The sequence below is a fragment of the Elaeis guineensis genome, chromosome 7 (assembly GCF_000442705.2).
Source record: "Elaeis guineensis isolate ETL-2024a chromosome 7, EG11, whole genome shotgun sequence".
In the NCBI taxonomy this organism is placed as follows: Eukaryota; Viridiplantae; Streptophyta; class Magnoliopsida; order Arecales; family Arecaceae; genus Elaeis; species Elaeis guineensis.
In genome coordinates this window covers 78008368-78035268 of record NC_025999.2, presented here as the reverse complement: position 1 = coordinate 78035268, position 26901 = coordinate 78008368, and positions in this window count along the sequence as shown.

The window sequence follows — 26901 nt, the reverse complement described above, 5'->3', positions numbered from 1 at the left end:
TCTTTATATTTTAAATTTCAATCAAAATTATAATTATAATTTATTAATTATTTTCAAATTTTAGAAAATCAATTTTTTTATTTTTTCACGATTTTTTTCCTTTTTTTTGTGGGAAAATTTGAAAACGCCATTTTGAATGGCGTTTTTAAAAACGCCATCCAAAATGACGTTTCTAAAGACGCCATTCCAAATGGTGTTTCTTCTTTTTTTTTTTTTTTTTTTTGGGACGATGCCACCGTGGAAATGGGGGGTGACGTGGAAGGAAAAAAAAACGCCATTCAAAATAGCGTTTTTTCCTTTTGCATTAGTTTGGTAAATAAGTTTCATTTTGATATATTTTGGTATTTAAATTTTTTTTTATATTATTTTGAAAAAAAAAATCTTCTGCCATTCCTTTATTATTATTGTTGCCGTACAGTCTTTAATATGGATCTATGACGTTTATGGAGTAAATAATGCCGTCGTAGTGCATGACTTTTTATTCGGAGAGTGGCGTGAATTTTTCTCTCTGTAGGCTCCAGTATACAATTTTTTTTGTCGCTTTGTGAACCGAACACCCCTTGCGCTTTTACTCATCCAAACTATCGGCCGGTCGATCACGCCTTTCTTTATTTCATATATACTGTATATATTCTTAGCACTCGGAAGAATGCCAACTCCACCTCTTGTTGGGGGCTTAAACTGCATTTCTATTACCGTGAGATTTCAATTATATTCTTATTATCATGAAAGTTTTATTTACACTCTCACTATCATGAAGACTTAAACTGCACTTCTATCATAGTGGAGACTTCAATTACACTTTCATTATTATGGAGGCTTTAAATCGGCCATGATCAGAGATTCGGATCCAATCTTAATTTTAATATTCAAAAACCTATAATTTTTTTAAAAAGAAAAAAATGAAATATAAAATGGGGCTTAAAAATTTTTTACCAAAAAATTTCATGTGTATTTGTGATGGCATGGTCCGAACAAGAATTCCAGCCCACCAAAGCCCAAAACGAAAAAAAAGAAAAAAAAAAAAGAAAACAGGGGAGAAGACTCCCGAAGGAAGTCTTCTTCCTCCTCTCGCCGGCTCTCAATCGGAGTCGAAAACGAGCTCCCTCCGGCTCTATTTAAGGAGGAGATCCCTTTTCTCTCTCTTCCACTAAAGATCATAAGCTCAGTCGGCGGCAATCGTCAGAAAACCACCGCGGAAGACCCGTCACTGTGTCCGTCCAATTGCTCGCCGGAAAAGCCTCGCCGGCGTCGGAGGTAAGCCTCCTCCCCTTCCTCTCTTCTCCCCTTTCCTTCCCATGCCTGTGTGCACGCTCGTCGGCGACCAGAGTCGCCGAATTTTGTTGCGGAAGAACCTCTATTTTTGCCCATTTTTCTTCGATTTTTTTGATGCCGGTGGTCACCGCCGACCACCGGTTTGGCCCTCCTCTTATCGTCGAGTCGTCCCCTTCTGCCGATGGCCGCCCCACGCCGGCTGTGCCATCGATCGAAACTCCAACGATGGGACCTCACGGTTCCCTGTTTCGGCCCAAAGGAATCCACGGGAAGAAGGAAGAAAAAGAAAAGAAAAAGAAGAAGGAAAAGAAAAGAAAAAGAAAAGAAAAAGAAGAAAAAGAAAGGAAAAAGAAAAAGAAAAGAAAAAAAAGAAAAAGAAAAAAAAAAGAAGAAAAAGAAGAAGAAGAAGAAAATAAAATAATAATAATATAATAATAAATAGGATTTTTTTCCTCTCTCTTCCGTGAAGAAAAAGAAAAAAAGAAGAAAGAAAAGAAGAAAAAATAAATTAATTAATTAATAATAATATAAATAATAAAATATGAGAAAGAGAGTTTCTCTCTCTTTCCTCTCTCCCTTCAGCCTGAACTAGTATTTTTTCTCTCTAGAATTGGACTTTCTCTCTCTAGAATCCTCTCTCTAGATTATTTCTCTCTCCTAAGATTTTTAAAATTTTGAGAAGAATGATGATGAATTTAAATGATCCTCGTGATGGATTTTTGATCTGTGATCGTCGGACGGTACACCGACATCCACTTTGATCAGATCAAGTATTTTTAGATTTTATTTCTCATGATCTTATTGAATTGATCACATGATAATCTTAGCATGATTTGATCTGATCGATCGAATTTGTTGAATCATATCGTCTGAGGAGTCCAAGATAAATTTTCTCTCTCTAAAATTTTCTCTCTCTTGATTGATTCTCTCTCTAAAAAAGTTAGTGAATGAAGAAATTTTTTTTAATAGTCCTAATCTGATTCTAATGAAGAATCCTGATTCATGATTGTCAGACAGCGTACTGGCACCCACCTTGATCAGACCATGAATCTTTAGATTTGATCATCCATGATTTCGATCTAGCCATGACTTGATTTGATCATATTGATTTCACCAATCAAGATATTGGACCAATCGTAATGTTGGATTGTGTCACCTGATCAATTCGAATTGTACCTCATGAATTTTTTCTCCTCTGATTTTCTCTCTCCACTTGATTTTATGAAATCGATGAAGAAACCTCGGTCCTATTACTTCGAATCTGATTTGATCTGATAGTCAAACTTTGGATCATTTAGGTCATAATTAGATTTTGATTAGATAAAATTAGATGATCGGACCCAATCTAAACCGTTGAAATATGGTATTCGTATTCTTTCTAATTATTGAAATTAATTTTGTATAGGATTGTGGATGTTTGATCATGGGATATCGCGATATGATTTACGAATAGAATTTTTGGAAGAAGATTTATAGAATTATGTGGATTTATTGAAATGCGTTCGAGGTAAGTAATGTTTCACTTTTTTTTTAGATTTATCGATAAATTATAATGTATTTTTCTGACATGATTTATGAAACGATGCATGAATTGGATGAATAATATTTTGTTATGAAAATATCTTATTTGAAATGTTATGATGAAGCATGATTGAACATATTGATTTCATGATGCATTATATTGATTGATTTCGATACTACATGATTATATGTTTTTATTATCGAAATTAGAATATGAAATATGATTTTGAAGAATTATGATATAAGAAATATTATGAATTGACAATCTGACTATGTAAAGGACCCTGCCAATGGGGGCATATACGTTGGCAATTGATTTGTCCTGAGGGTTCATGTCGCTAGAGAGACCAGCGACAAATCGCCAAAGAGACCAGCAATTCCGAAGGACTTTGCTGCCAGATGATTCGCAGCTCACCGCAAGAAGATACGCGGTGTTATGACTCTGTCATTGAAAAAATGTGGTCATAGCTCATGGTTGACGAAAAGAATTTAAGAACGAAAGAAATTGAAATCTGAAAAGAAATTTGAATTTTCGAAAAAGAAATGAATTTGGCATGAAGTATGTTGCATAATTGAAATTGATTTCGAATTGATGAACTCTGTATGCTTATTTTCTATAAATGATTATTTACTTAAATGCCTGATGAAATATGTTGAGAAGTGATCATTGCTAACTGGGCTGTCTAGCTCATTACCTCCTATTTTACTGTTTTTATAGATGTTGAGGAATTAAGATGATACAAGATATGAATGGAAGAGTGATCAGAAGCAGAATCTCTATACTTTTATTTTCGGTTGAAAGTCTTATTGAATTTGATGTAAGGACTATGAATCATTGTTGAATTTAATTAAGAATAGTTAAAAATTTAGATCGTTATGTTTTGGATTTTGAATTATTGACTAATTATTCCGCTGTTGTTTTAAGATAGCATGATAAGATGCCTTGCATGCTTATGGGACGAGTTTTCTATAAGTATGCGACGGTTGCCATGACCTTCGATTCACAATCTCGGATCGGAGGCATGACAGTATTCTTTAAAACTAGCTTTCTTCTCCAATTCGAATTGCGTGTCCCTTATTTATTGAACGCAAATAGGCATATTCAAAGGGATATTGACCGATCTATTTGTTCTGTAGCCATAGTTGAGTTCGGTATCAGCCATGGATTCTCGAATCATCTATGTGATGTCTTTCAGAAGGTTTTGTCAATCTCAAAATCTCTTGCACATTATTATCCGTCTCCTAATCCCTGGCTGCTCTAGGGGCACCTCAGTGTAGGAGTAAAGCACGTGCACAGAGGAGCTTACATACCTCTATTTTTTTTTTTCTCTCTCTTTTTTTTCTATTGTCACTGGTGATAAAAAGAAACTAGAAGAAAAGGACAAAAACCCCCAACACTAGCGCCCTCTCTCTTTCTTCTTTGTCCTGTATATTTTTTCTTCTCTTTTATATATATATATATATATGTATGTATGTATGTATGTATGTATGTCTGTATGTATGTATATACCTTATCCTGCCACCCATAACGCCAGAGGCATTAATGCCCCTACTTGGATCCTCGATGGCGGGTCGCCGTCCTCAAGCCGCATCCATCCCTCCAACTTATTCCTAGTTATGCTGGAGCTCCCGTACCCACTTGAGCTCCAATGCTGCTTGGGAGGGGTTCTGTCATCCAAAATCGGATCAGTAAAGGTCTAATTTTAATGTGGCCAAAGGGGGATCGGCCACCGGTGTTCGGTTCGGTCCATTGGTAAATGGCCTTGGCAATGCGTGCAAAAGTATGAGAAATTCGTCTTGGTCGCACTTGCCTCGGTGGGGCACATGAAGGGAGAAACAGTGGGCCCAGGTCAGCTAGATGTCGAGCTCACTTCAGCTTGAGAAGCCATTTGATGCCACCATCTGATAAAGAAACTACAAACAGAGCATCAGGGAGGGGCTATCCCAACCTATCATAGGGATCCCTCTTGAAATATTCTTGATAGCCGTGCTTGACTTCCCAGTTTTTGAGTTAGATGAGTTGTGTCTTCTCATAAAACATGGGGAGGAACCACGTTGAGCCATTAATTAGGGGCCGAAGCTTGAACAGGCGGCCAAAATATGAGCAGGGTGTAACGGGACAGGACTCGATAAATGCGGGGCATGAATTTTCTTGTTCCTCCTAGAAATCGATCAAAGTAGGTCACAGAGGATATCTCCAGTGGCTAATGCAGAGTTTAATCTTTGATCAAATCTTTGGCTGAGGAGCACTCCTTGGGTTAAAACATCCCAAGGACGCTTATTACTTCAAAAATTAATTTTGATGGTCACAAACCATTTGAGGAGACTACTAATGAGTTTCTTATCTTTAGAGAATATTTTAGTGATGTTTTAGATAGTCCAAACTATTGGGTTTGAGAAGTTCCATCAAGTGTACCAAAGTTGAAGTTTCTGCAAGTTGGAAAAATTTTTGAAGTCCTTTGAAAGTGTCGAATTAATTTAAATTCATTTGAGAGCATTTAAAAGTATTTTGATAAGTTTCAGACCTTAAATGTATGAAAAATTAAATTGGAATAAAATGGGACAACCAATCTGAATTATCCCCTTTTATTAGATAGCCGGCATATACTGTTTTGATTTGTGGCACGTAGTGGGACGACCCCTGAGACCCTAAGACCAAAACAGAGAGTCAGTTTTCAGACTGACCAAATGAGACGGCTCATGGGACTTCCCAATCACAGTAGAACGACCCATATGGGACGATCTATTTTGGATGAACCTCATAATGGCTAGTATTTAGCTTATTTTTGGTGCATTTAATGTGCATTAAACACTCTCCAACGGTTCTTAACCAATACTAAGACACTTTCAAGTCCAAATAGAGGTTATAAATGCTCTCTTGAAGTGGAAATTCAACAAAGTTTTCAAGCATTCAAAGCTCACATCCGTGAAAGTTCAGAAAATCCCTAAAAAAGGAAAGAAGATTCAATCAGCTCTCCATCCACTCTCCAGCTGCATTCAAATATGCCAATCATTTCAGGATGTTCAGCAAAAGCTTCTTCTCTTTAAATATTATATTTTTATTATATTTATTATGCTCATTTAAGAGACTGTTGTGCTGAAATTTCTATACACTGTGTTCTTGCTATTGTATTTTGGGTTTTGAGTTTTGGACAGTTTCAAAACTCGGATAGGTTGATCCAAATCTGAAATCGGAGTGTGTGTAGGTTGACTTATATCCAAAAAATAAGTATTTTTGCTTGAATAGCAAGGATCGAGATTGTCCGATATTTTGTATCTTGAAATCCGTTTAGTGGATTGAATTCTCAAGTAGGGACTTGGGAAGTGGATATAGGTACAAGGTTAGCACCGAACCACTATAAATCTCTTGTATTTATTATGCTTGCATCTCTTTATTTATTCTTTATACTTTATACTTGCTTACCTATCATTTGTAATTGATTTCATTTTCATGGTTAATCAATTCACTCCACTTAACAAGTATAGCACATTATTTGAGTGCACTAATCACAAAAATTTAAAAAAAAAATTAATTCACCCCCCTCTTGAGCTCCATATTTGGGCAATAAGTGGTATCAGAGTCCGGTGCTCTAGTCCTTGCTTGATTTAACCATCAAGAGCCAAAGATCAATGACAGTCTAATTTGGTACATCTCTAGTCGAGGGACAATCCACAAACCGACATCTACTTTTCAATGGGTCAAACTACACCTATTGAAAAGCTCGGATGGTAATTTTCACTCAAGCACTTGACTATGATATGTGGAGTATCATAGTAATGGATCCCACACACCTACTAAATTGATTGATGGTGTGTCTCTCCCTAAGTCTAAAGATAAATGGGATGAATTTGATAAGAAAATGGCTCAGCTCAATGCTAAAGCCATGAATATCTTATACTGTGCTTTAGAGGCAAATGAATTCAGTCGTATTTCTACTTGCAATTCAGCTAAAGAAATTTGAGATAGGTTAGAAGTTACATATGAAGGCACAAACCAAGTAAAAGAGTCTAAAATTAATATGTTTGTGCACAACTATGAACTATTTAAAATAGAATCTGAAGAGTTAATAACTCAAATGTTCACCTATTTCACTGACATCATAAACGGTTTGAAAAGACTTAACAAATATTATTCTAACAGTGATCTTGTAAGAAAAGTACTCAAGTCTTTACCAAGATCGTGGGAGACAAAGGTCACTGCAATTCAAGAAGCCAAGGATTTAAACACTCTAGCTTTGGAGGAGCTTCTTGGATCCCTTATGATTTACGAGCTGATCATGAAGTAACATTTTGAGGAAAAGATCAGAAGAAAGAAGACAATCGCTCTCAAGTCGACAGCTCAAGAAAAAAAGATTCAGAGAAATCAGAGAACAGTAAAGAAGATGAGGACTTAGCCCTAATCACTAAAAAATTCAAACGTTTCATGAGGACAAGAAGACAAGGGACCAAGAAAAGACCATCAGCTAAGGGGGAGCCAAGTAAAGAAAAGAAAAAAAAGTAGCCCATCATCTGTTATAAATGCAAAAAGCCAGACCACTTCAGATCGGACTGTCCCCAGCTCAAGAAAGGTCAAAAGAAGTTCAAAAAGAAAAAAGCTATGATGACTATGTGGAGTGATAGTGATGACTCCACCACAAATGAAGAATCCCATGAAGAAGCTAACCTATACCTCATGGTACATGAAAATGAGATAATCTCTGAAACTCAAAATAAATTTTCTTATGAACTACAAGATGCTTTTCATGAACTTTTGGATGATCTAAGAAAATTAAGAGTAAGAAATAAAAATCTAAAATTAAGAAATCAAGTATTAGCTAAAGAAAAAGAAGAAGCTGACATCAAAAATAAAGAATTGAAAATAAAGAATCAATCTCTATTAAAAGAAAGAGATAAAATTTTAAGCTTAAATAAAATCCTAGTAAAAGAAAATCAAGATCTAAAGAAAGAGGTAACCAAGTTGAAACCTATAGTTAATAGATTTGCTCTAAGTTCAAACAAATTTCAAATGATTATTGATAGTCAAAAAGCTGTATATAATAAAATCGAACTTGGCTATAACACTCTTAAAAAATAAAAGTTTTTAAAAAATATTTTTGTTAATGCATCCATGAGCAAATTGCCAAATATCACTTATTTGAAATGTGATAAAGTAGGACATAAAACTTATACATATTTTTCAAATAAATTTGTTGATAAAAATATTAAGAAAATATGGGTTCCAAAAAGAACCATTATGATTAACCCCAAAAGACCCAAGTTAGCTTAGGTACTTAAGGTTAAAACTTGACTTTATGTGTGCAGATGTACATCCCAAGCAACAAAATGAAAGTAGTATCTTGATAGTGGATGCTCAAGACATATAACCGATAATAAATCTCAATTCATCACATTGGAAGCTAAAAATGGAGGGATAATCATCTTTGGAGATAATGGCAAAGAGAAAATCATCGGCATTGGTAACATTGGTATCACTCCCTCCACTTGTATTGAAAAAATGTTACTTGTAGATGGTCTCAAGTATAATCTTTTAAGTATTAGTAAATTATATGATAAAAGTTATAAAGTAATTTTTGAATCATCTATGTGCATTGTAACTTGTCTTTTTGATGATAGTACTAGATTCATTGGGCATAGATATGGCAATGTGTATATGGTTGATTTGGATAATCTTTTCATGCAAAACATGCAATGTTTTATGGCCATAAATGCAAAAATCAATGAGACAAGTTGGCTTTGGCACTGTAGGCTTGCACATATTAGTATGCACATACTTTCTAAAATCATTAAAAAAGATTTGATTTTTGATTTGCCAAAAATTAATTTTGACAAAGATAAAATTTATGATGCATATCAATTAGGTAAATAAATAAGAGTTTCCTTTAAATCAAAGAATATTGTTTCAACTTCTAAATCTTTAGAACTCTTACATATGGATTTATTTGATCCTATAAGGACAACTAGTCTTGGAGATAAAAGATATGATTTTATAATTATTGATGATTTTTTGCGTTTCACTTGAGTTTTATTTTTAGTATCTAAAGATGAAGTATTTTTAGCATTTTCTAAGTTTTATCGAAAAGTTTCAAATGAAAAAGGTTTACCAATTATTTCAATTCGTAGTGACCATAGCACTGAATTTGAAAATAAAGATTTTAAAAAATTTTATGATGAAAAAGGTATAGATCATAATTTTTCAGTATCTAGAATACCATAATAAAATAAAGTAGTAGAAAGAAAAAATAAGATCCTTGAAGAAATGGTCCGTACCATGCTATGTGAGAGCAAGCTCTCAAAATATTTTTTGACAGAAGCAATCAACACAACATGTTACATCTTAAACCATGCTTTAATAAGATCAATTTTAAAGAAAATACCATATGAATTATGGAAAGGTAAAAAACCTAACATAGGATACTTTTATATTTTTGGTTACCGCTGTTTTATTTTGTTGGGTGGATGTCTGGCCAGGACACTACCTCCCAAGATCTTTCCAGTACCACGCAATGCAACAGGAAGAAAGAAGAAACAAAATAAAAGAAAAAAAAATCAAAATACGTGGATCAGCCACAAAAGGGCTCGCCTCCACGGGGCATTCAAACTTCACTATGAAAAAAAATTTTACAAGAGGAGACCTCACCCTCAACCCTTGTACACCCAATTCTCTCTTATCTGAAGTTCCCCTCACAAAAGCTCTCTCTCTCTTGGAGACCCCCCTGAACCCCTGAAGAGCCTGGCGACCACTGTCCAGGAGCCTCCTGCTCCTTCTCTCACAGCAGCCTCACGCCTCTCTCTCTCCTCTGGTTCGTACGGCCTTCGTACGGCGAGAAACCCGAGCACCTCCCTTCTCTGTTCGTCTCAGGCCTTTTTAAAGGCTTAAACGTAGGTTTAAACTTGATTAGAGAGGGATTAGGAGTCCTAAACAAAGCCAAAAAACCCCCTGAACCGTCGGATCAAGATCGGGATCTCTTTGGGCCGTCCGATCGCGCTCCGGTCCATGGAATAGTGCCGTGGACCGCGAGAAACGCGTGGGAAACGCCCACGCGGTCCACAGGCCGCACCGTGGACCGCCCGATTTACGGTGGACCGCCCGGTCCACGGTGGACCGGGGCAAGGGGGCCAGCAGGCCGCTGGCTTGGGCGGGCCCGCGCGCGCGGGCCTGGGCCGCGCACCCGCCTGGGCCGCGGGCCTGGGTCGCGCGTCCCGTGCGGGCCTGGGTCGTGCGTCCCGCGCGCTGCCACCTGCGGCCGCGCCGCTGTCGCCCGCCACCGGTCGCCGGCGGTCCTCCGCCGCCTCGATTCTCGTGCCGACTTCAAAAGCAAGTATCTCCTCCATCCGAGCTTCGTTTCGGGTGATCTTGGTCTCGTTGGACTCTATTTTTTGCCGCGAACCTCGCTGTGGGCTCAATGTGGGCTGAATCTCAAGGCGTCAAATCCTAACAATCTCCACCTCGACTCGATATTCGGTCTCCTCCAAACTCCGAGAGCTTCTGGATCTCCTCGCCCCCATGCCCTGGGGAAATCGCCTGCTGATCATGGATGGGCAAACATGGGAGTCGAGCCAGGCTGCTCGATCCCATCTCCGTCGTATGCTGTGCTCCTCCTGACCTGAGACCTGCTCGGGGCATCATCCTGCGGCAATAGGAATCTCACCTTGCGACATCGCCTCTCATCCTCCCGAGTCTCCTGTCTCGTGCCCGATCCGCCTCCTGGAGCTCCACCTCGCTCTGGGCTCCACCTGGCTCCCGAAGCTCCACCTCGCACTGGACTCCCTGCCAGGTAATAATGTCCTCTGCTCCCTTTCTTCCCCTCCAGCACAATCCTATCGCCGCATAGCACCCTCAGGATTCCTCCACCAGCTACTGTCCTGTAGCCTCTCGAATCCAGTCTGCTAAGTGAGATAAGATTTTGCCTGAAATCAGATATGTATCGGACCTCCCCCAATCTCCTCACTGCACCATCATGTGTCCTCCAGCTGACCGTCCCAATGCCTCTGATCGCACAGCTCGATCCATCCAGCAGATATACAGTGCCCTCACTGTTCTCCAGGGAGTCAAACTGCTCCTCTCTGCAACACACATGATAGGGGCATGCAGAATCTAATATCCACTGCTGGGAAGAAGTAGATACCTCGTCAGATATCTCCAGGACATCTTCATCTGAATCACTGCTGGCCGTCGCTACAACAGCCACCGTCCGATTTTTCAGTTGAGGGCAATCTCTAGCTAGATGCCCCAACTCCTCACACCGGTAACACCTGATTTTGCTCAAGTCCCTCCTGGACTTAGACCGCCTCGTTGCGATCTCCTGTCGCTCCGTCTATCGCCTCCTGCACCTCCAGAAGCCACCAAAGCTGAGCTATCGCCACCTGAGCTTGAAGCTGGATTCTCCCTTCTGAGAACCTCGTTCTGGAGTATCGCCGTGGTGACCTCGTCCATCTTGATAGTGCTCTTCCCCACTAGAAGAGCAGTCACCAAGGACTCGTACGAAGAGGGAAGCGACTTTAGCAAAACCAGCACCCTGGTCTTCTCCTCAACGTTCTCGCCAATGCTGAGAAGGTCGGTGAGGATCTTCTGGAAGTGGCTCAGATGCTCCTGCACGCTCTGTCACTCAGTCATCCGCAGTTGATAAAACTGCCTCCAGAAGAAAAGAGTGTTGGTGAGAGACTTCGCCATGTACAACTCCTCGAGCTTCGACCACAGCACCATCGGGGAAGTCTCGCTCAGCACATGGATCACCACCTCATCCGCCAGGTACATGCGGATGGTACTCACCGCCTACATCTGTAGCTGTTTTCAATCCCGCACCTCCATGGTGGTCGGCTTCTCATCGCATAAGAGAGCATCGATCAACCCCTGTTGGATAAGCACGTCCTTCACCCTTGCCTGCCACAAGGAGAAATTGCTCTTACCATCGAACTTGTTGATCTCCATCTTGATTGTTCCTGTTTTCTCCATCTTCAGTCTTGCTCACCACCGCTGCAATCTGCGTCCTTGTACCGCCTTGCTCTGATACCACTTGTTGGGTGGATGTCTGGCCAGGACACCACCTCCCAAGATCTTTCCAGTACCACGCGATGCAGCAGGAAGAAAGAAGAAACAAAACAAAAGAAAAAAAAAATCAAAATACGTGGATCAGCCACAAAAGGGCTCGCCTCCACGGGGCATGCAAACTTCACTATGAAAAAGAAATTTTACAAGAGGAGACCTCACCCTCAACCCTTGTACACCCAATTCTCTCTCATCTGAAGTTCCCCTCACAAAAGCTCTCTCTCTCTTGGAGACCCCCCTGAACCCCTGAAGAGCCTGGCGACCGCTGTCCAGGAGCCTCCTGCTCCTTCTCTCACAGCAGCCTCACGCCTCTCTCTCTCTTCTGGTTCGTACGGCCTTCGTACGGCGAGAAACCCGAGCACCTCCCTTCTCTGTTCGTCTCAGACATTTTTAAAGGCTTAAACGTAGGTTTAAACTTGATTAGAGAGGGATTAGGAGTCCTAAACAAAGCCAAAAAACCCCCTGAACCGTCGGATCAAGACCGGAATCTCTCTGGGCCGTCCGATCGCACTTCGGTCCACGGAATAGTGCCGTGGACCGCGAGAAATGCGTGGGAAACGCCCACGCGGTCCACAGGCCGCACCGTGGACCGCCCGATCCACGGTGGACCGGGGCAAGGGGGCCAGCAGGCCGCTGGCTTGGGCGGGCCCGTGCGTGCGGGCCTGGGCCGCGCCTGCGTGCGGGCCTGCGCACGCCTGGGCCGCGCGCCCGGCTGGGCCCCGCGCCCGCCTGGGCCGCGGGCCTGGGTCGCGCATCCCGCGCGGCCTGGGTCGCTCGTCCCGCAGGCCGCCGCCTGCGGCCGCACCGCTGCCGCCCGCCGTCGGTCGCCGGCGGTCCTCCGCCGCCTCAATTCTCGTGCTGACTTCAAAAGCTCGTATCTCCTCCATCCGAGCTCCGTTTTGGGTGATCTTGGTCTCGTTGGACTCGGTTTTTCACCGCGAACTTTGCTGTGGGCTCAATGTGGGCTGAATCTCGAGGCATTAAATCTTAACATGTTTTAAATAATGACAAAGATAGCTTAGAAAAATTTGATGCTAAATTTGATGAAGCTATCTTTTTTGGCTATTCCACTTCTAGCAAAGCTTTTAGAGTATTTAATAAAAGAATACTAGTAGTGAAAGAGTCAATTCATATAGTTTTTGATGAAGCAATGATCTTCCATCAAGGAAGAGAGAGGATGCTGATGATGCAGGTAACATAGAAGATGAAATGAAAGAACTTACCATCAGTGACTCAAATGAGTAAAACAAGAAACAATTAGAAGAAAAACTTGAGGATGAAAGCATCAATGACCAGAACATTCAAGAACAACCTTAAGATATACGTAATCTTCCAAGAAAATGAAGGTATGTTCACAATCACTCCAAAAAATTAATTATTAGTGATCCAGCTCAAAGGGTAAGAACTAGATCCTCTCTTAGAGATGTATGCAACTATGTAGCTTTTGTTTTACATCTAGAACCTAAAACAATAGATGAAGCTGAAAAAGATCATAACTAGATAATTGCCATGCAAGAAGAGCTAAATCAATTTGAAAGAAACAATGTATGGACACTTATTGCTAGATCCAAAAATCATCCCATAATAAGAATAAAATGGGTATATAGGAATAAATTAGATAGAGATGGAAATGTAATTAGAAATAAAGCAAGATTAGTTGCTAAAGGATATAATCAATAAGAAGAAATTGATTTTTATAAAATATTTACTCCTGTTGTTAGATTAGAAGCCATAAGAATGCTGCTTGTTTTTGTTTGTTTCATGAACTTTAAATTATTTCAAATGGATGTTAAAAGTATTTTTCTAAATGGTTATATTGCTGAAAAAATATATGTAGAGCAACCTCCAAATTTTGAAAATCATAAATTTTCAGATCATATATTTAAGTTAAACAAAGTATTATATGGTTTAAAACAAACTCCTAGGGCTTGGTATGAGAGATTAAGTAAGTTCTTACTAAAAAATATTTTTTTAAGAGAAAAAATTGATACAACTCTTTTTATAAAAAAAAAAAAAATTCTAGTTATACAAATATATGTTGATGATATTATATTTGGATCTACTAATGAAGCTTTATGTCAAGAATTTGTCAAGCTCATGTAGAGAGAGTTCGAGATGAGCATGATGGAAGAACTCACTTTCTTCCTCAGACTCCAGATCAAGCTAATGAAGGAAGAGATCTCCATCATCCAAAGTAAGTACACAAGAGTACTATTAAAGAAATTTGAAATGGGAAGCTCAAAAATTGTAAGTACTCCTATGATCTCTTCCTGTAAATTAGATAAAGATAAACATGATAAGAATGTTGATTCAAAATTTTATAGAGGCATGATAAACTCTTTGTTATATCTTACTGCTAGTAGACCTGATATAATGTTCAGTGTATGTATATGTACTAGATATCAATCAAATCTTAAAAAATCTCACTTAAATGCTATTAAAATAATTTTTAAATACTTAAAAGAAACTCAAAATTTAGGACTTTGGTTCTCAAAGTAATCTTCTATGAACTTGATAGGTTACTCAGATGTAGATTTTGCTGGATGTAGATTAGATAGAAAGAGTACTAGTGAAACTTGCCAATTTTTAGAAGTAAACTTGATCTCTTGATTTAACAAAAAGTAAAATTCGATAGCATTGTCTACGATCGAGATCGAGTACATTGCAGTCGAAAGTTGCTGTGCTCAAATCCTGTGGATTAAGCAATAACTCATAGATTTTGGAGTTGAACTTAAAAATATTTTTATAAGATGTGATAACACTAGTGTCATTAATTTGATCAAAAATTCAATTCAACACTCTAGATCAAAATACATTGAAATTAGATATTATTTTATAAGAGAATATGTTCAAAATAATGATGTAGCTTTAGAATACATAAATACTGAAAAGTAATTAGCTAACATTTTTACTAAAGCACTAAATAAAAATAAATTTTATGAAATTAGAAGAGAATTGAACATCTTAGATCCTTCTGCTTGATCTCTAATCATAATTTTACTCTCAAAATCTATCTAAAATCTCTTGACATCATTATCTTTATTTTGGAAGGCATCTATCTTTTTTTGGGATTATTTCAAATCAATTAAAAAATCATTAGTGTCATTCAAATATAATCTTGAAGTTTTTTTCATGAAATACTTCATCAAAAATTATATCAAAATTTATCTAGACTCCTCATGATCATCTCAAGTCGATATAAGTCTTGTCAAATTTTTTCTCTTGATTTTTTCTTCTTTTTTAACTTATTTTCGTATCACCTCATGTTTTTCTGGATGGGGCATTCCATGGGGCGTCCCAATTGATCGGACGAATGGATTATGTGTAAGCCGACCCGTTTAAATTTCTCTCTTAAAACCTAAGTAGGGCAACTCAATCACTGTGCTTCTTCCTCCTCTTCTCATCCCATACTGAAACCCTTCTCCAAGCCCTCCATCGGCCACAATCCCACAAATCCATCCCCTTAACCACCAAAAAACTTTAGTTTTCTATCGCAAATTCTAGGGCAAACACATTCTCTCAATATATCTTTGATCAAAACTGTCTTCCTCTTGCTCTCCATCAAAATTTCGAACCCTAATCTCCAAAATTCAAGACAATCACCTCGAAATCCTCTTCTTCTCTTCATTTCCATCCATCCTTCATCCTTCTCTGTCTCCTTGATCGATTCTCTTACTCTCTTTGGGACAATGGCCCCCAAAATGAGATTGCCACAGAGAAGAAAGTCAGTGAGGTCCTTGGAGGTTGAGGAACGAAGGAAGAAGACTGCTCAAGCATCAGTTCAAGTCTCTCCACCGATCACCCCAAGTAAAATCCCTATGTCTGCAAGAAAGGTAGCCCTGGGAAGGAATGTTGATTTTCGTTTCTTGAGAAATGATGAATTTTTTCTTGATGAGAAACTGATTAGGCAAGGATAGAGATTTTTCTGTAATTTATCCAAGTTCATTTACATTGATCTTGTTAAGAAATTTTACTCTAATCTAGTCTTCACTGATGGAGTTTTGAGGTCAATTGTGAAGGGTGTCCAAATCATTCTAAATGCACCTAGGCTAGGTAGACTCCTTCAGATGCCTTGTGAGGGTAGCTGCCTAGATGAGCTTTCCAGAAAAGAAATCGAGCTTAGGACCATCTTAGGAAGAGAGGATGTGGAGGGGTCTATGAAAATTGAGGCCAAAAAGTTGAGCATAGAGATGAGATTGCTCCAGCACATGGTGTCTAGGATTTTCTTCCCTAGAGGAGAAAGATATGATTTGATGACGGGTTGAGATATCTACTTGATGCACCATGTAGTCTCCGAATCTCCTCTAAATCTGTCATTTTTTATGATCGATGCCATGAGGGAGGCCTTGAACAGATCCAAGGCTCCCTTGCCTTATGGTATGGCTCTCACAGTGATATTTAGAGAGTTTGGAGTGAGCTTTGAGGGAGAGATTATTTGTAGATTGTCGAACACAGACACCTACAATGACCACTCTCTTCGATGAATGGGGTTTATCAGAGTGGATGGTCGTTGGGCCAAAGACCGTGCAGCTGCAGCTGAGGAAGATGATGAGGAGGAGGAGCGTGCTGAGGGAGAGGGTCTCCCTTCACCATCTATGCCCAAATAGAGCCCAGATGATCACCTTGTATCAGAGCCTGAGGTAGGACCCTCAGCCAGTGTACCCCCATTGTCGAGCTGTACTATGCTATCTTTTAGTTTGGAGGAGATTGATATGGGACTGTTGGCTAAGAGAGTGGTAGGTATTCTATCTGTTCAGCAACAGTGGTTTCAGGATCAGATTCTTCAACAGCTTCACTAGTTTCAGCAGTATCAGGAGTAGATCCTCCAGCAGTAGCAGTATCGTCAGCCTCCGTCGAGTTCTTTTTTTGATCCTTCCTCAAATTTTTCAGTTGTGCCACACATATCCTCATTGATGGTGCTTTTATCTGATCTGAGTTCTAGATTGGAGAGTGTGGAGAGTTTCCTACTCAAGTTCAGTGATCAAATTTTTTACATTGAGAGGAAGATCAGACTGATTTTAGATTCTCTATCGGTAGGAGCGAGCACATCGGCCACCTCTTCACCTCAGTTGGCTGATTTGACTCGAGAGGTAGAGAGACTTTACAGCCTGCTTCATTCTACACTTGAGCTGATCTGAGTAGATATCAGAGACTCCAGGGACTTCGTCTCTTCTGATCTTGATGGGCTCCGAGTTTTATTGAGGGGGTCTTGTCCCAGCTAGATGTCATTAGGACTCAGCTTCAATCCAGACCCTCCGCATCCAGTGAGCCAGTTTTTATCCAACCCATTATATTCCGTCCCCTGACATCTTCCACTCGGATCAGACCTTTCGATCAAGGACGAGGCTGATTATATTACACTTGTCATGATCTTGAGCTCGATGTCCATTCTCACTGATCTGATCATTTAGTATTAGACTTTTAGGTTGCTTAGTTGTTATATTTTTATTTTAGTAGTTGAATGTATGAGAGCTTTATACTCATGGATATATATTATGGCTCTTGTAACCTCTCTTTTTGTTGTAATTAATATATGAGGTTATCCATTATCTTGGTATCACTTTCTGTTTATATGTGACTGAATGAATGATTGTTACATTTGAATGAATGCACTATTACTCTGATAACTGGTGTACAACCATTAAAAATCTTATTCTCTTTAATCCATTTTTTGATGATGTCAAAAAGGGGGACAAACTAGTGTAGTCCAGTCTATCTAAATTTTTGTTGAGAAAGTAGTCTATTTGGAATTTTTTTGCCAATTTTTTTAAATTTTATTCTGATATAGTACAGTATTTTACTCTGATATGCCCATCTTTTACTCTGATATATCTATCCTTACTTCCATTTTGATATTTTTTGAATAATACTTTGATACATTCATTTTTCTTGAGCGCTCTGATATTTTTATTTTTGCCTTGATACTAAAATATCCTGATACATCTATTTTTGATTTTACAAAATGCTCTAATATCTTTTTTTTATTCTTGCTCTGATATTGTCAACTTTGCCTTGATATCAAAATAAGAAAAAGAGAAAGAAAGATTCCTTTTATACATATTGCTCTAATACTAAAAATGAGGAAGAGAAGAAGAAATTTCTTTACTCCAACAAGAAAAATTTTATAACTTGACCACTTTTTATATAAGAAAGGGGGAGATCTTTTTCAAAATAGTCAAAATAATTATTTTCATCTGTCTCATATAAGAAAGGAGAGGATTTTTTTAATTAGAAATAATTTTCAAAAAACTCTGATACCTTCACAAATAATTTTTAGTAAAATAATTTAAAACATTAAACTTACTGAAAATATGTATCTCATGATATTCTATGCTTAATCTTTAGTATGTTCTTACAAGTGCTTCACAAACTCAATCCCTTGAGCTTTATGGATCTTCTTTTATGAACACTCAAATATTTTGTCATCATCAAAAGAAGAGATTGTTGTTCTAAGAATTGATTTTGATAGTCACAAATTATTTGAGGAGACTACAATGAGTTTTTTATTTTTGAAAAATTATTTTAGTGATGTTTCAAGTAATCCAAAATATTAGTTTGAGAAGCTCCATCAAGTGTGTCAAAGTTGAAATTTCTGTAAGTTGAAAAAATTTTTAAAGCCCTTTGGAAGTGTCGAATTGATTCAAATTTATTTGAGAGCATTTAAAAGTATTTCGATAAGTTTCAGATCTTAAATGTATGAAAAATTAGATTGGAACAAAATGAGACGATCCATTTGGGTCATCCCTTTCATTGGGTAGCCGACACGCACTGTTTTAGCTTGTGGCACGCAGTGGGATGACCCATGTGGATGATCCCTGAGATCCTGAGATCAAAATAGAGAACCAATTTTCAGATTGGCCAAATGAGGAGCTCATGGGACTTTCCAGTTACAGTGGGACGACCCATATGGGAAATCCATTATGGGCGAACCTCGTAACAACTAGTTTTCAATCTATTTTTGATGTATTTAATGTGCATTAAATGCTCTCCAACGACTCTTAACCGACACTAAGACACTCTCAAATCCAAATGAAGGTTATAAATGCTCTCTTGAAGTGGAAAATCAATAATGTTTTCAAGCATTCAAAGCTCACATTCGTGAAAGTTCAAAAAATTTCTAAAAGAGAGGAAAGAAGCATTCAATCAGCTCTCCATCCACTCTCCAGCTGCATTCAAGTGTGCCAATCATTCAAGGTGTTCAGCAAAATCTTCTTCCCCTTAAATATTATATTTTTATTGTATTTATTATGCTCATTTAAGGAGCTGTTGTGCTAAAATTTATGTATACTATGTTCTTGCTATTGTATTTTGGATTTTGAGTTTTGGGGGTTTCAAAACTTGGATAGAGTGATCCGAATTTGAAATCGGAGTATGTGTGGATTGACTTGTACTCAAAAAATAAGTGTTCTTGCTTGGATAGCAAGGATCGAGATTGTCCGATGTTTTGTATCTTGAAATTTGTTTAGTGATTGAATTTTAAGTAGAGACTTGGAGAGTGGATATAGATGCAAGTTGGCATCGAACTACTATAAATCTCTTGTGTTTATTGTACTTGTATCATTTTACTTATTCTTTGTGCTTTATACTTGCTTACCTATAATTGATTTTATTTTCATAGCTAACCAATTCACTCTACTTAATAAGTATAGCACATTACTTGAGTGCACTAATCATAAAAATTTTAAAAAAGATCCAATTCACCCCCCCCCCTCTTGGCTGCATATCTGGGCAACAACGCTCTCCTCAGCAACATTATGATAGGTTACATGCTCTTCTTCAAAAATGAGCATTCGCACAGGCTCCCTCGTGCTGGGACAGCATGAGAGAGCCCGTCCTTCCTCTAGTGTCAATCTATTGACGTAAAAATCTATCTCGAATCGACGATGCTGGAGCAAATATAGCCTAATGAGTCAACAACGGTCGGTCCTGCAAGAAAAATCTCCATCGGAGCTACTCCAGTGGGGATCTCTAACACCCAAGTCAGATTTCTCACAATAGGAGAGAAAGAGCGAGTATTTTTAAGAGAGAGGAGGCATACCTTTTTGAAGTTCTTTGTTTACCTTTTTATATGTGAGACCAAACCTTCAGGAAAGGAGAGGATATCAGCAATTTTTTTGCATCTCATTTAATGATTTCAAGAATCGTGCCTGATAAGATCATTTCATGGCATGGGAAGGCCACGCTCATTAATGGTGTGGGTTGACAAAAGGGTCCGAGAGGTTGTCCTGTCTTTGGCCATTCTCATATTTTAAGGGATAGATACAAGAGGGTCATAATAAAGTTTCTGATAGTCATCATATCAAGTTATTATTTCTAGTGGCCTGACTGATAGCCATTTGGGAGCTAAAACTGTTAGTTGCCTCAGCCAAACCAATAACTGGAGGGAGTAGGTCTCATAGGGGCCAATGACTGGATCTGACAGTGGGGGCCAATCCCAAGATGTGGTGGCCAAGGAGGCTAAAGGGCCAAAGGAGATAGGTGGCCGACATAAGGGCTGACGCTATCACGGGGCCTGCAGGCTGAGGTAGGGATCGATGGCCGAAGTGGGGTCGGACATGCACGGAGGGCGTGGGCTTCCGCAGGCCGAAGCCGAGTGCACAGGCGCATCCTCCCTTTGCCACCTTTTTTCTTTTCTTTTGTCTTATTATAATGCCCATCGGAGAATGAAACAACGGCAGAAAGAGAGAGAGGTAATTAATGCCTTTCGTTAAGTTCATATGACCACCTTCTCTCCTACCTTTTGTCTTATCATGAAGCTGGTGGGAGGATGGGATAGAAAAGGGGGGAGGCAATTAAAGCCTATCAAGTTCAAATGACCCCCCAACAAAAGTAATGAGAAAGTTGAGATGTGGGTTGAAGACCATCTTACATCTTCAGCTAATACACGAATACCCCCAACAGCAGGGTTTCAGAGTTTCCAGCACTTTCAGGTTTTTAGAGTTTTCAGGGTTTTTAGAACTTCTCAAGCTTTGGTTGTCAGTAGTTTAGAATATCTAGATTCTTTCTGAGAGGTAAACTGGGTGCTTGGATCAAAAATGCCTACTGAGGTTGCTGTTGGGGGATAGGCTAATGATGGCACCCTTCTTGCCCATGGATGATTGGTCTCACTCAGAGGAAGCACCTATTTTTCCTCAAACTAAGTTAGGAAGGAGAGTCCAAACATACATTTTAACAATGTAATGTATTATTACAATCCTTTTGTAACTACTTATGTATTAATAAATAATGGAGGTTTAACCTTCTTTTCATCAAAAAAAAAAAAATATTGTACGGCTCCTTTTCCATTGCATTCAACAGCCAAAGCATATTCTCCACTAGAAATAATCATCAAGCAATATCAAGTTCAACCTATCTTTTCATGTCATATCTTGACCTGATAGCCCAAGCTGGGCATATGATAGATAGCTGTACATCCCTAGAATTTAATCCTTTAAGACATGCAATGCCTATTTTTATATTCAAATATATCATATCAAACCATACTCAGGCAATGATAATAAATGTAAACTTCTAATTTCATTGATTCAAATAAAAATTATTTAATAAGGACTCGTTGGGTTGATTAACATAAATCAATATTAATATTTATCCAAAAAGAAACTAAGCAATGTCCTCTAATGTCCTATGCTTCTCACTGCTCAATCTCAATCTCCATACACTCTTCTAGATTTGGAAAAAAAAAAAGAATGAGCTTTACTGGCTTAGTAAGTTATCAATATCTCTGAAGAATCAAGCATAAATTAAATTTTTTTATTTCAAATATAATAATTTAATCAAAATAAGATGTATATGGTAATATAAATTATTTTTTCAAAGCATGTAATGCGTAATAATAAAACACTAAATCTTCTCTCAGTCTTCGGTGACTATGGCCACAATCAACCCTGTTATAAGGTCTATAAGAGATTAGTCCCGAATACGAAATGCATGATCCATCATCATATATCAATGATCAATCCTACATGATGGGCCTAGAAGAGAACTAACTCTAATTTACATGACCACGATTAACCCTGTGATGGGATAAAGCATTAGTTCTAAAAAAAAATATGCAATGGTTTAGCATGTGCCGGTGATCAGCCCAGACTGGCTAGACCCAAAAAAACTAACTCTACTAGCGATTAATCTCGACAGGCTAAATCCTGTTGTGCTCTGATACCACTTATTGGGGGAGAAAAAAAGGAGAGAGAAAAAAATATCATAAATAAATCAAGGTAACATGGATTGGCCTCAAGCTTACCTCCATGGGGCGTGCAAGCTTTACTATGAGAGAAAAAAAATCAAACAAATACAAAGAAACTCATCACTTAATCCTTATACAAAGTTCTCTCAAAAGAAGTTTCAAAACTCTCACAAAAGCTCTCTAAAACCTCTCTTGAAGCCTCTCTTCATGATTAAGATGTCATCAGCTACCCAACACTATAAATGACTCATCAATCTGAGTTATATAGGCTCTAGAATCACCAAAACTATATTTTTTAGGATACCGAGCTCAAATCAAATCTTAAACCCTTCTGGACCATTCGATCGTGACAGACTCAAACAGAGCCATCCGATCATGCAATCAGACCCCCTTAACTCTTGATCAAATTCGAAAGTGATTTGGACCATTTGATCATGATTGGTGGCTCTCTGAACCATCGGATCGTGCATCGGTCCATGCTCGACCTATGAGCCGCAATAGAGTGCAGTCCACCATGGACCATGAAGGACAAACAAACCTGAGCGCCTGCACTGGGCCGAGGCAGCACGTTGGACCGCTCTTGCATGAGCCCACATTGGGCCGTGCACCTGGGCTGGCCCATGCAGCCGTCGACCTGTGCTGGCCTGTGGGTCCCTTCGGCGGCCCATGGGCTATACCAGCTGCTTTCGATCTGCTTTTTGTGCGTATCTCCTCTGTCTGGACTCCGTTTGGGTTGTTCTTAGACTCATTGAATTTCGTTCGTCATCCTGGACCTCATTCTTGACTTATTGTGGATCGAATCTCTAGATATTTTTTCAATATTCTCCATCTTGACTCGATATTCACCTCCATCTATCTTGAGAGCCTGTGATCTATCTCACCCCCATGCCTTGAGGCACATCTGCTATCTCATGGATGGCAAATGTGGGAGTTGAGCCAGGCCGCTCGATCCCACCTCCATCCTGGGCTATGCCACTCTGACCAAACATCTACTCGAGAAAGTCCCCTACGATAATAGAAACTTCACTCTGTGATGTTGCCTCTCATCTTTTCAAATCTTTCATCTCATGCCCGATCAACCTCTATCTAGAGCTCCACCTCGCACTGAGTTCCTTCTGGCTCTTAAAGCTCCATCTCGCACTGGGCTCCCTATCAGGTAGTAATGTCCTCTCATTCTCTTCTTTTCCTCTAGAATAATCCTATCACCATGTATGACCTTTAAGATTCCATCACCAGCTATCCATCTGTAGTCGTTTGAATCCAGTCTGCTCAGTGAGATAAGATTCCATCTGAAATTGGATATATATCAGATCTCATCCAATCTCCTCATTGCACCATCATATATCCTCCAACTGACCGTTCTGATGCCTTTGATCACAAGCTCGATCCATCCAGTAGATGAATGGTGCCCTCACTACTCTACAAGGAGTCAAACAGCTTCTCTCTACAACATACATATTGGATGCATACAGAATTTAAAATTTACTATTGGAAAGAAGTAGATACCTCATCAGATATCACTAAAATATCATTCTCTGATTCACTATAGGCTGTCACCGCAATAGCCATTGTCTGATCTCTCAGTTGAGGGCAATCTCTGATACGATCCCCAACTCATCACACCGGTAGCACCTAATCTTACTGGGGTGCCTTGTCTTGGATCTGGATCATCCTCCTCGTGATCCTCTACCGCTCGTCTACTGCCACCTGCTCCTCCAGAAACTATCAAAGCTGAACTATCGCCATCTGAGCTTGAAGCTTGGTTCTTCCACCTGAGAACCTTATTCTGGAGAATCATCATGGTGACTTCATCCATTTTGATGGTGCTCTTTCTCACTAGAAGAGCTGTCATCAAGGACTCAAAGAAGAAGAAAATGATGCTAACAAGACCAATACCCTGATCTTCTCCTCAACCTTCTTACCTACACTGAGAAGTCGATGAGAATCTTTTGAAAGTGGCTAAGATGCTCTTATACGCTCTATCCCTCATCCATCCATAATTGATAGAACTACCTCCATAAGAAAAGAGTACTGATGAGGGGCTTCACCATGTACAACCTCTCGAGCTTTGACCACAGTACGGTCGAGGAAGTCTCGCCAGGTAGATGAATCACCACCTCATCCATCAGGTACAAGCAGATGGTACTCACCATCTGCATCTGTAGCCACTCTCAAATCTTCTCCTCTATGGTGTCCAATTCTTTTCGTATAAGAGAGCATCGATCAACCTATGTTGGATGAGCACATCCTTCACCCACGCTTGTCACAAAAAGAAATTGCTCTTTCTATCAAATCGGTTGATCTCCACCTTGATTGTATTTGTCTTCTTCATCTTCTATCTCGATCAACACCACCTCTATCTAAATTATCTGGTACCACTTGTCCATAGTAATCAGACTCTGATATCAATTGTTATGCTCTGATACCACTTATTGGAGAAGAAAGAAAGAAGAAAGAGAGAGAAAAAATATCACAAACAAATTAAGATAATGTGAATTGGCCTCAAGCCTACTTTCATGGGATATGCAAGCTTCACTATGAGAAAAAAAATTAAACAAATGCAAGATAAACTCACCACTCCACTTTTGTACAAAGGTTTTTCAACAAGAAGTCCCAAAACCCTTACAAAAGCTTTTTGAAATTTTTTTGAAGCCTCTTTGCACAATCAGAACGTCACTAGCTATCTAACAAAATAAATGACTCATCAATCGAAGCTATACAGGCTCCAAAATTACAAAAACTATATTTTCCAAGGATATCAAGCTCAAATCAAATTCTAGAACCCTTTTGGACTGTTCGATCATGATCGACTCGAATCAGAGCCGTCCAATCATGTAATCAGGCCCCCTTAATTTTTGATCAAATTTGAAAGTGATTCGGGCCATCTAATCATGACCGATGGCTCTTTGGGCCATCGGATTGCATATCGGTCCATGGGCGGCCTGTGAGCCACGACAGAGTGCAGTCCACCATGGACCGTGAAGGATAAACGGACCTGGGTGCCTATGCTAGGCTGCTCCTGCATGTGCCAGCAGCTGGCCCGTGTGCGCCCACACGTGCCTGGGTTGGCCCGTACAGTCGCCGGCCTACGCCAGCCCGTGGGTCCCTTCGACGGCCCTTAGACCGTACCAACTGCTTCCGACTTGCTTTCTCATGCGTATTTTCTCCGTATGGACTCTGTTTAGACTATTCTTGAGCTTGTTGGATTTCGTTGTCATCTTGGTCTTCATTTTTGATTTATTATGGATCAATCTCAAGGTATTTTTCTCAACAAATCCAAGAGAAACTAATTTCTAATCATGTGGCCAACGATCAGTTCTGTTGGCTAGATCCAAATCATAGTCTAACTAGAGAATTTTTCTTGCAACCAACACACTCATTTTCATAATATTTTTTAATAAATTTTTATATTTTATTTCTTAAAATAAGAAATATTTTTTCATTCAAAAATTCATGCAAGCATAAAACATGTAACATAAACGAACCATTATATTTAAAATTTATAAATATGTCATGATAACATGATGCTTGATCTATAATTTTGAATTCCATTTTATACAAACTTTTCAAACCTTCAAGTTTCTAAATATTTCAATAACTTTTATATAATTTTTAACTTGAAATATATGAAATACACTAAATAAAACTCTGAGAGAAATGAAACTTATTGTTGATCGGATCCAAAATTTATGATCTTCAACTCACAACTCGATCTCTAAATCCAGTGCTCCTTGGCATTAAAGGCTCTGGCACAAGTAACTTACAATCTAATTAGCCTTTAATTCAAGAAAAAATTAGGACAAAGATAGAGGGACTCTTGGTCTATCTCGAACTAGATCATGGTTTGGATTAGTTCATAAATCAGATCTATATGGTTTAGGTTGATCTAAACTCAATTATATTAGAATCTGATTCACGAGATGGGTTCATCGAAAGGTTGAATCTCTCTCTCTATTTGCTCCCTTTCTCTCTCTTTATCTCTCTTCTCTCTCTTTTTCTCTCTCTTCTGTCTCTTCTCTTTTTCTTTCTTTCTTTCTTTTCTTTCTTCCTCTCCTCCCAACCCAAACCAGGGATTTCACTAAGAGAGGGTAGAGGGGAGGAGGGGTGGGGTTGGCGGTTGCCAGTAGTGGTGGCACGATCGGAGTACTGGCAGCTAAGGTAGCAGTTTGGCCATGCATAGGGGATTCGAGAGAAGGAAAAAGGGTGCACTGCCTTTGCTACCATGGCTGCGATGCCTAAGCCAAAAGAAAAGGAGGGACGGGAGGGAAGAGAGTTTATTGAAGATGGTGGCGATGACAGGTTGTGATCGGTAGTGGGGAATTTTGATGGTAAAAATAGCCAAAAGCTCCAAGATTGGAGAAGATAGAGAGGATTAGGGAGGAAGGGGAGGGATTTTCGAGCGATCGCAGCTTGATTGCGGCAGATTGGCAGCTGTCAAAGGTAAGGAAGAAGGGAGAGGGAGGGACTTCGGTGGTGGATCAACCGAAAGGTCAGTGTGGTTTAGATATGAAAGGGTTTGTATGAGATAAGACCGGCTTAACATCAATCGTTCATCAGTTACAGTGGCCCCCAATGGCCATCGACGATTCCACCGGTCCACAATACTCATACCAGCCACTCATAGGTGCCCTTATCCCCTTCAATCCAAAACAGCCTAGTCGGGCCGAGCTTCATATCCTACCCTTCTTATAAAGTTTCATCCTCAAAATTGATATACTTGATTCAAGAAATAACTTAGAATACTTGACTTGCATTTCCTCCTCAAGTTTTCAAATTGCTTCTCATTCTGTATGGTTGCTCCATTGGACTTTGATATAAGAAATTATGTGTCGCCTCAAAACTTGATCCTTTATGCCACAACTCTTACTGAATGTTC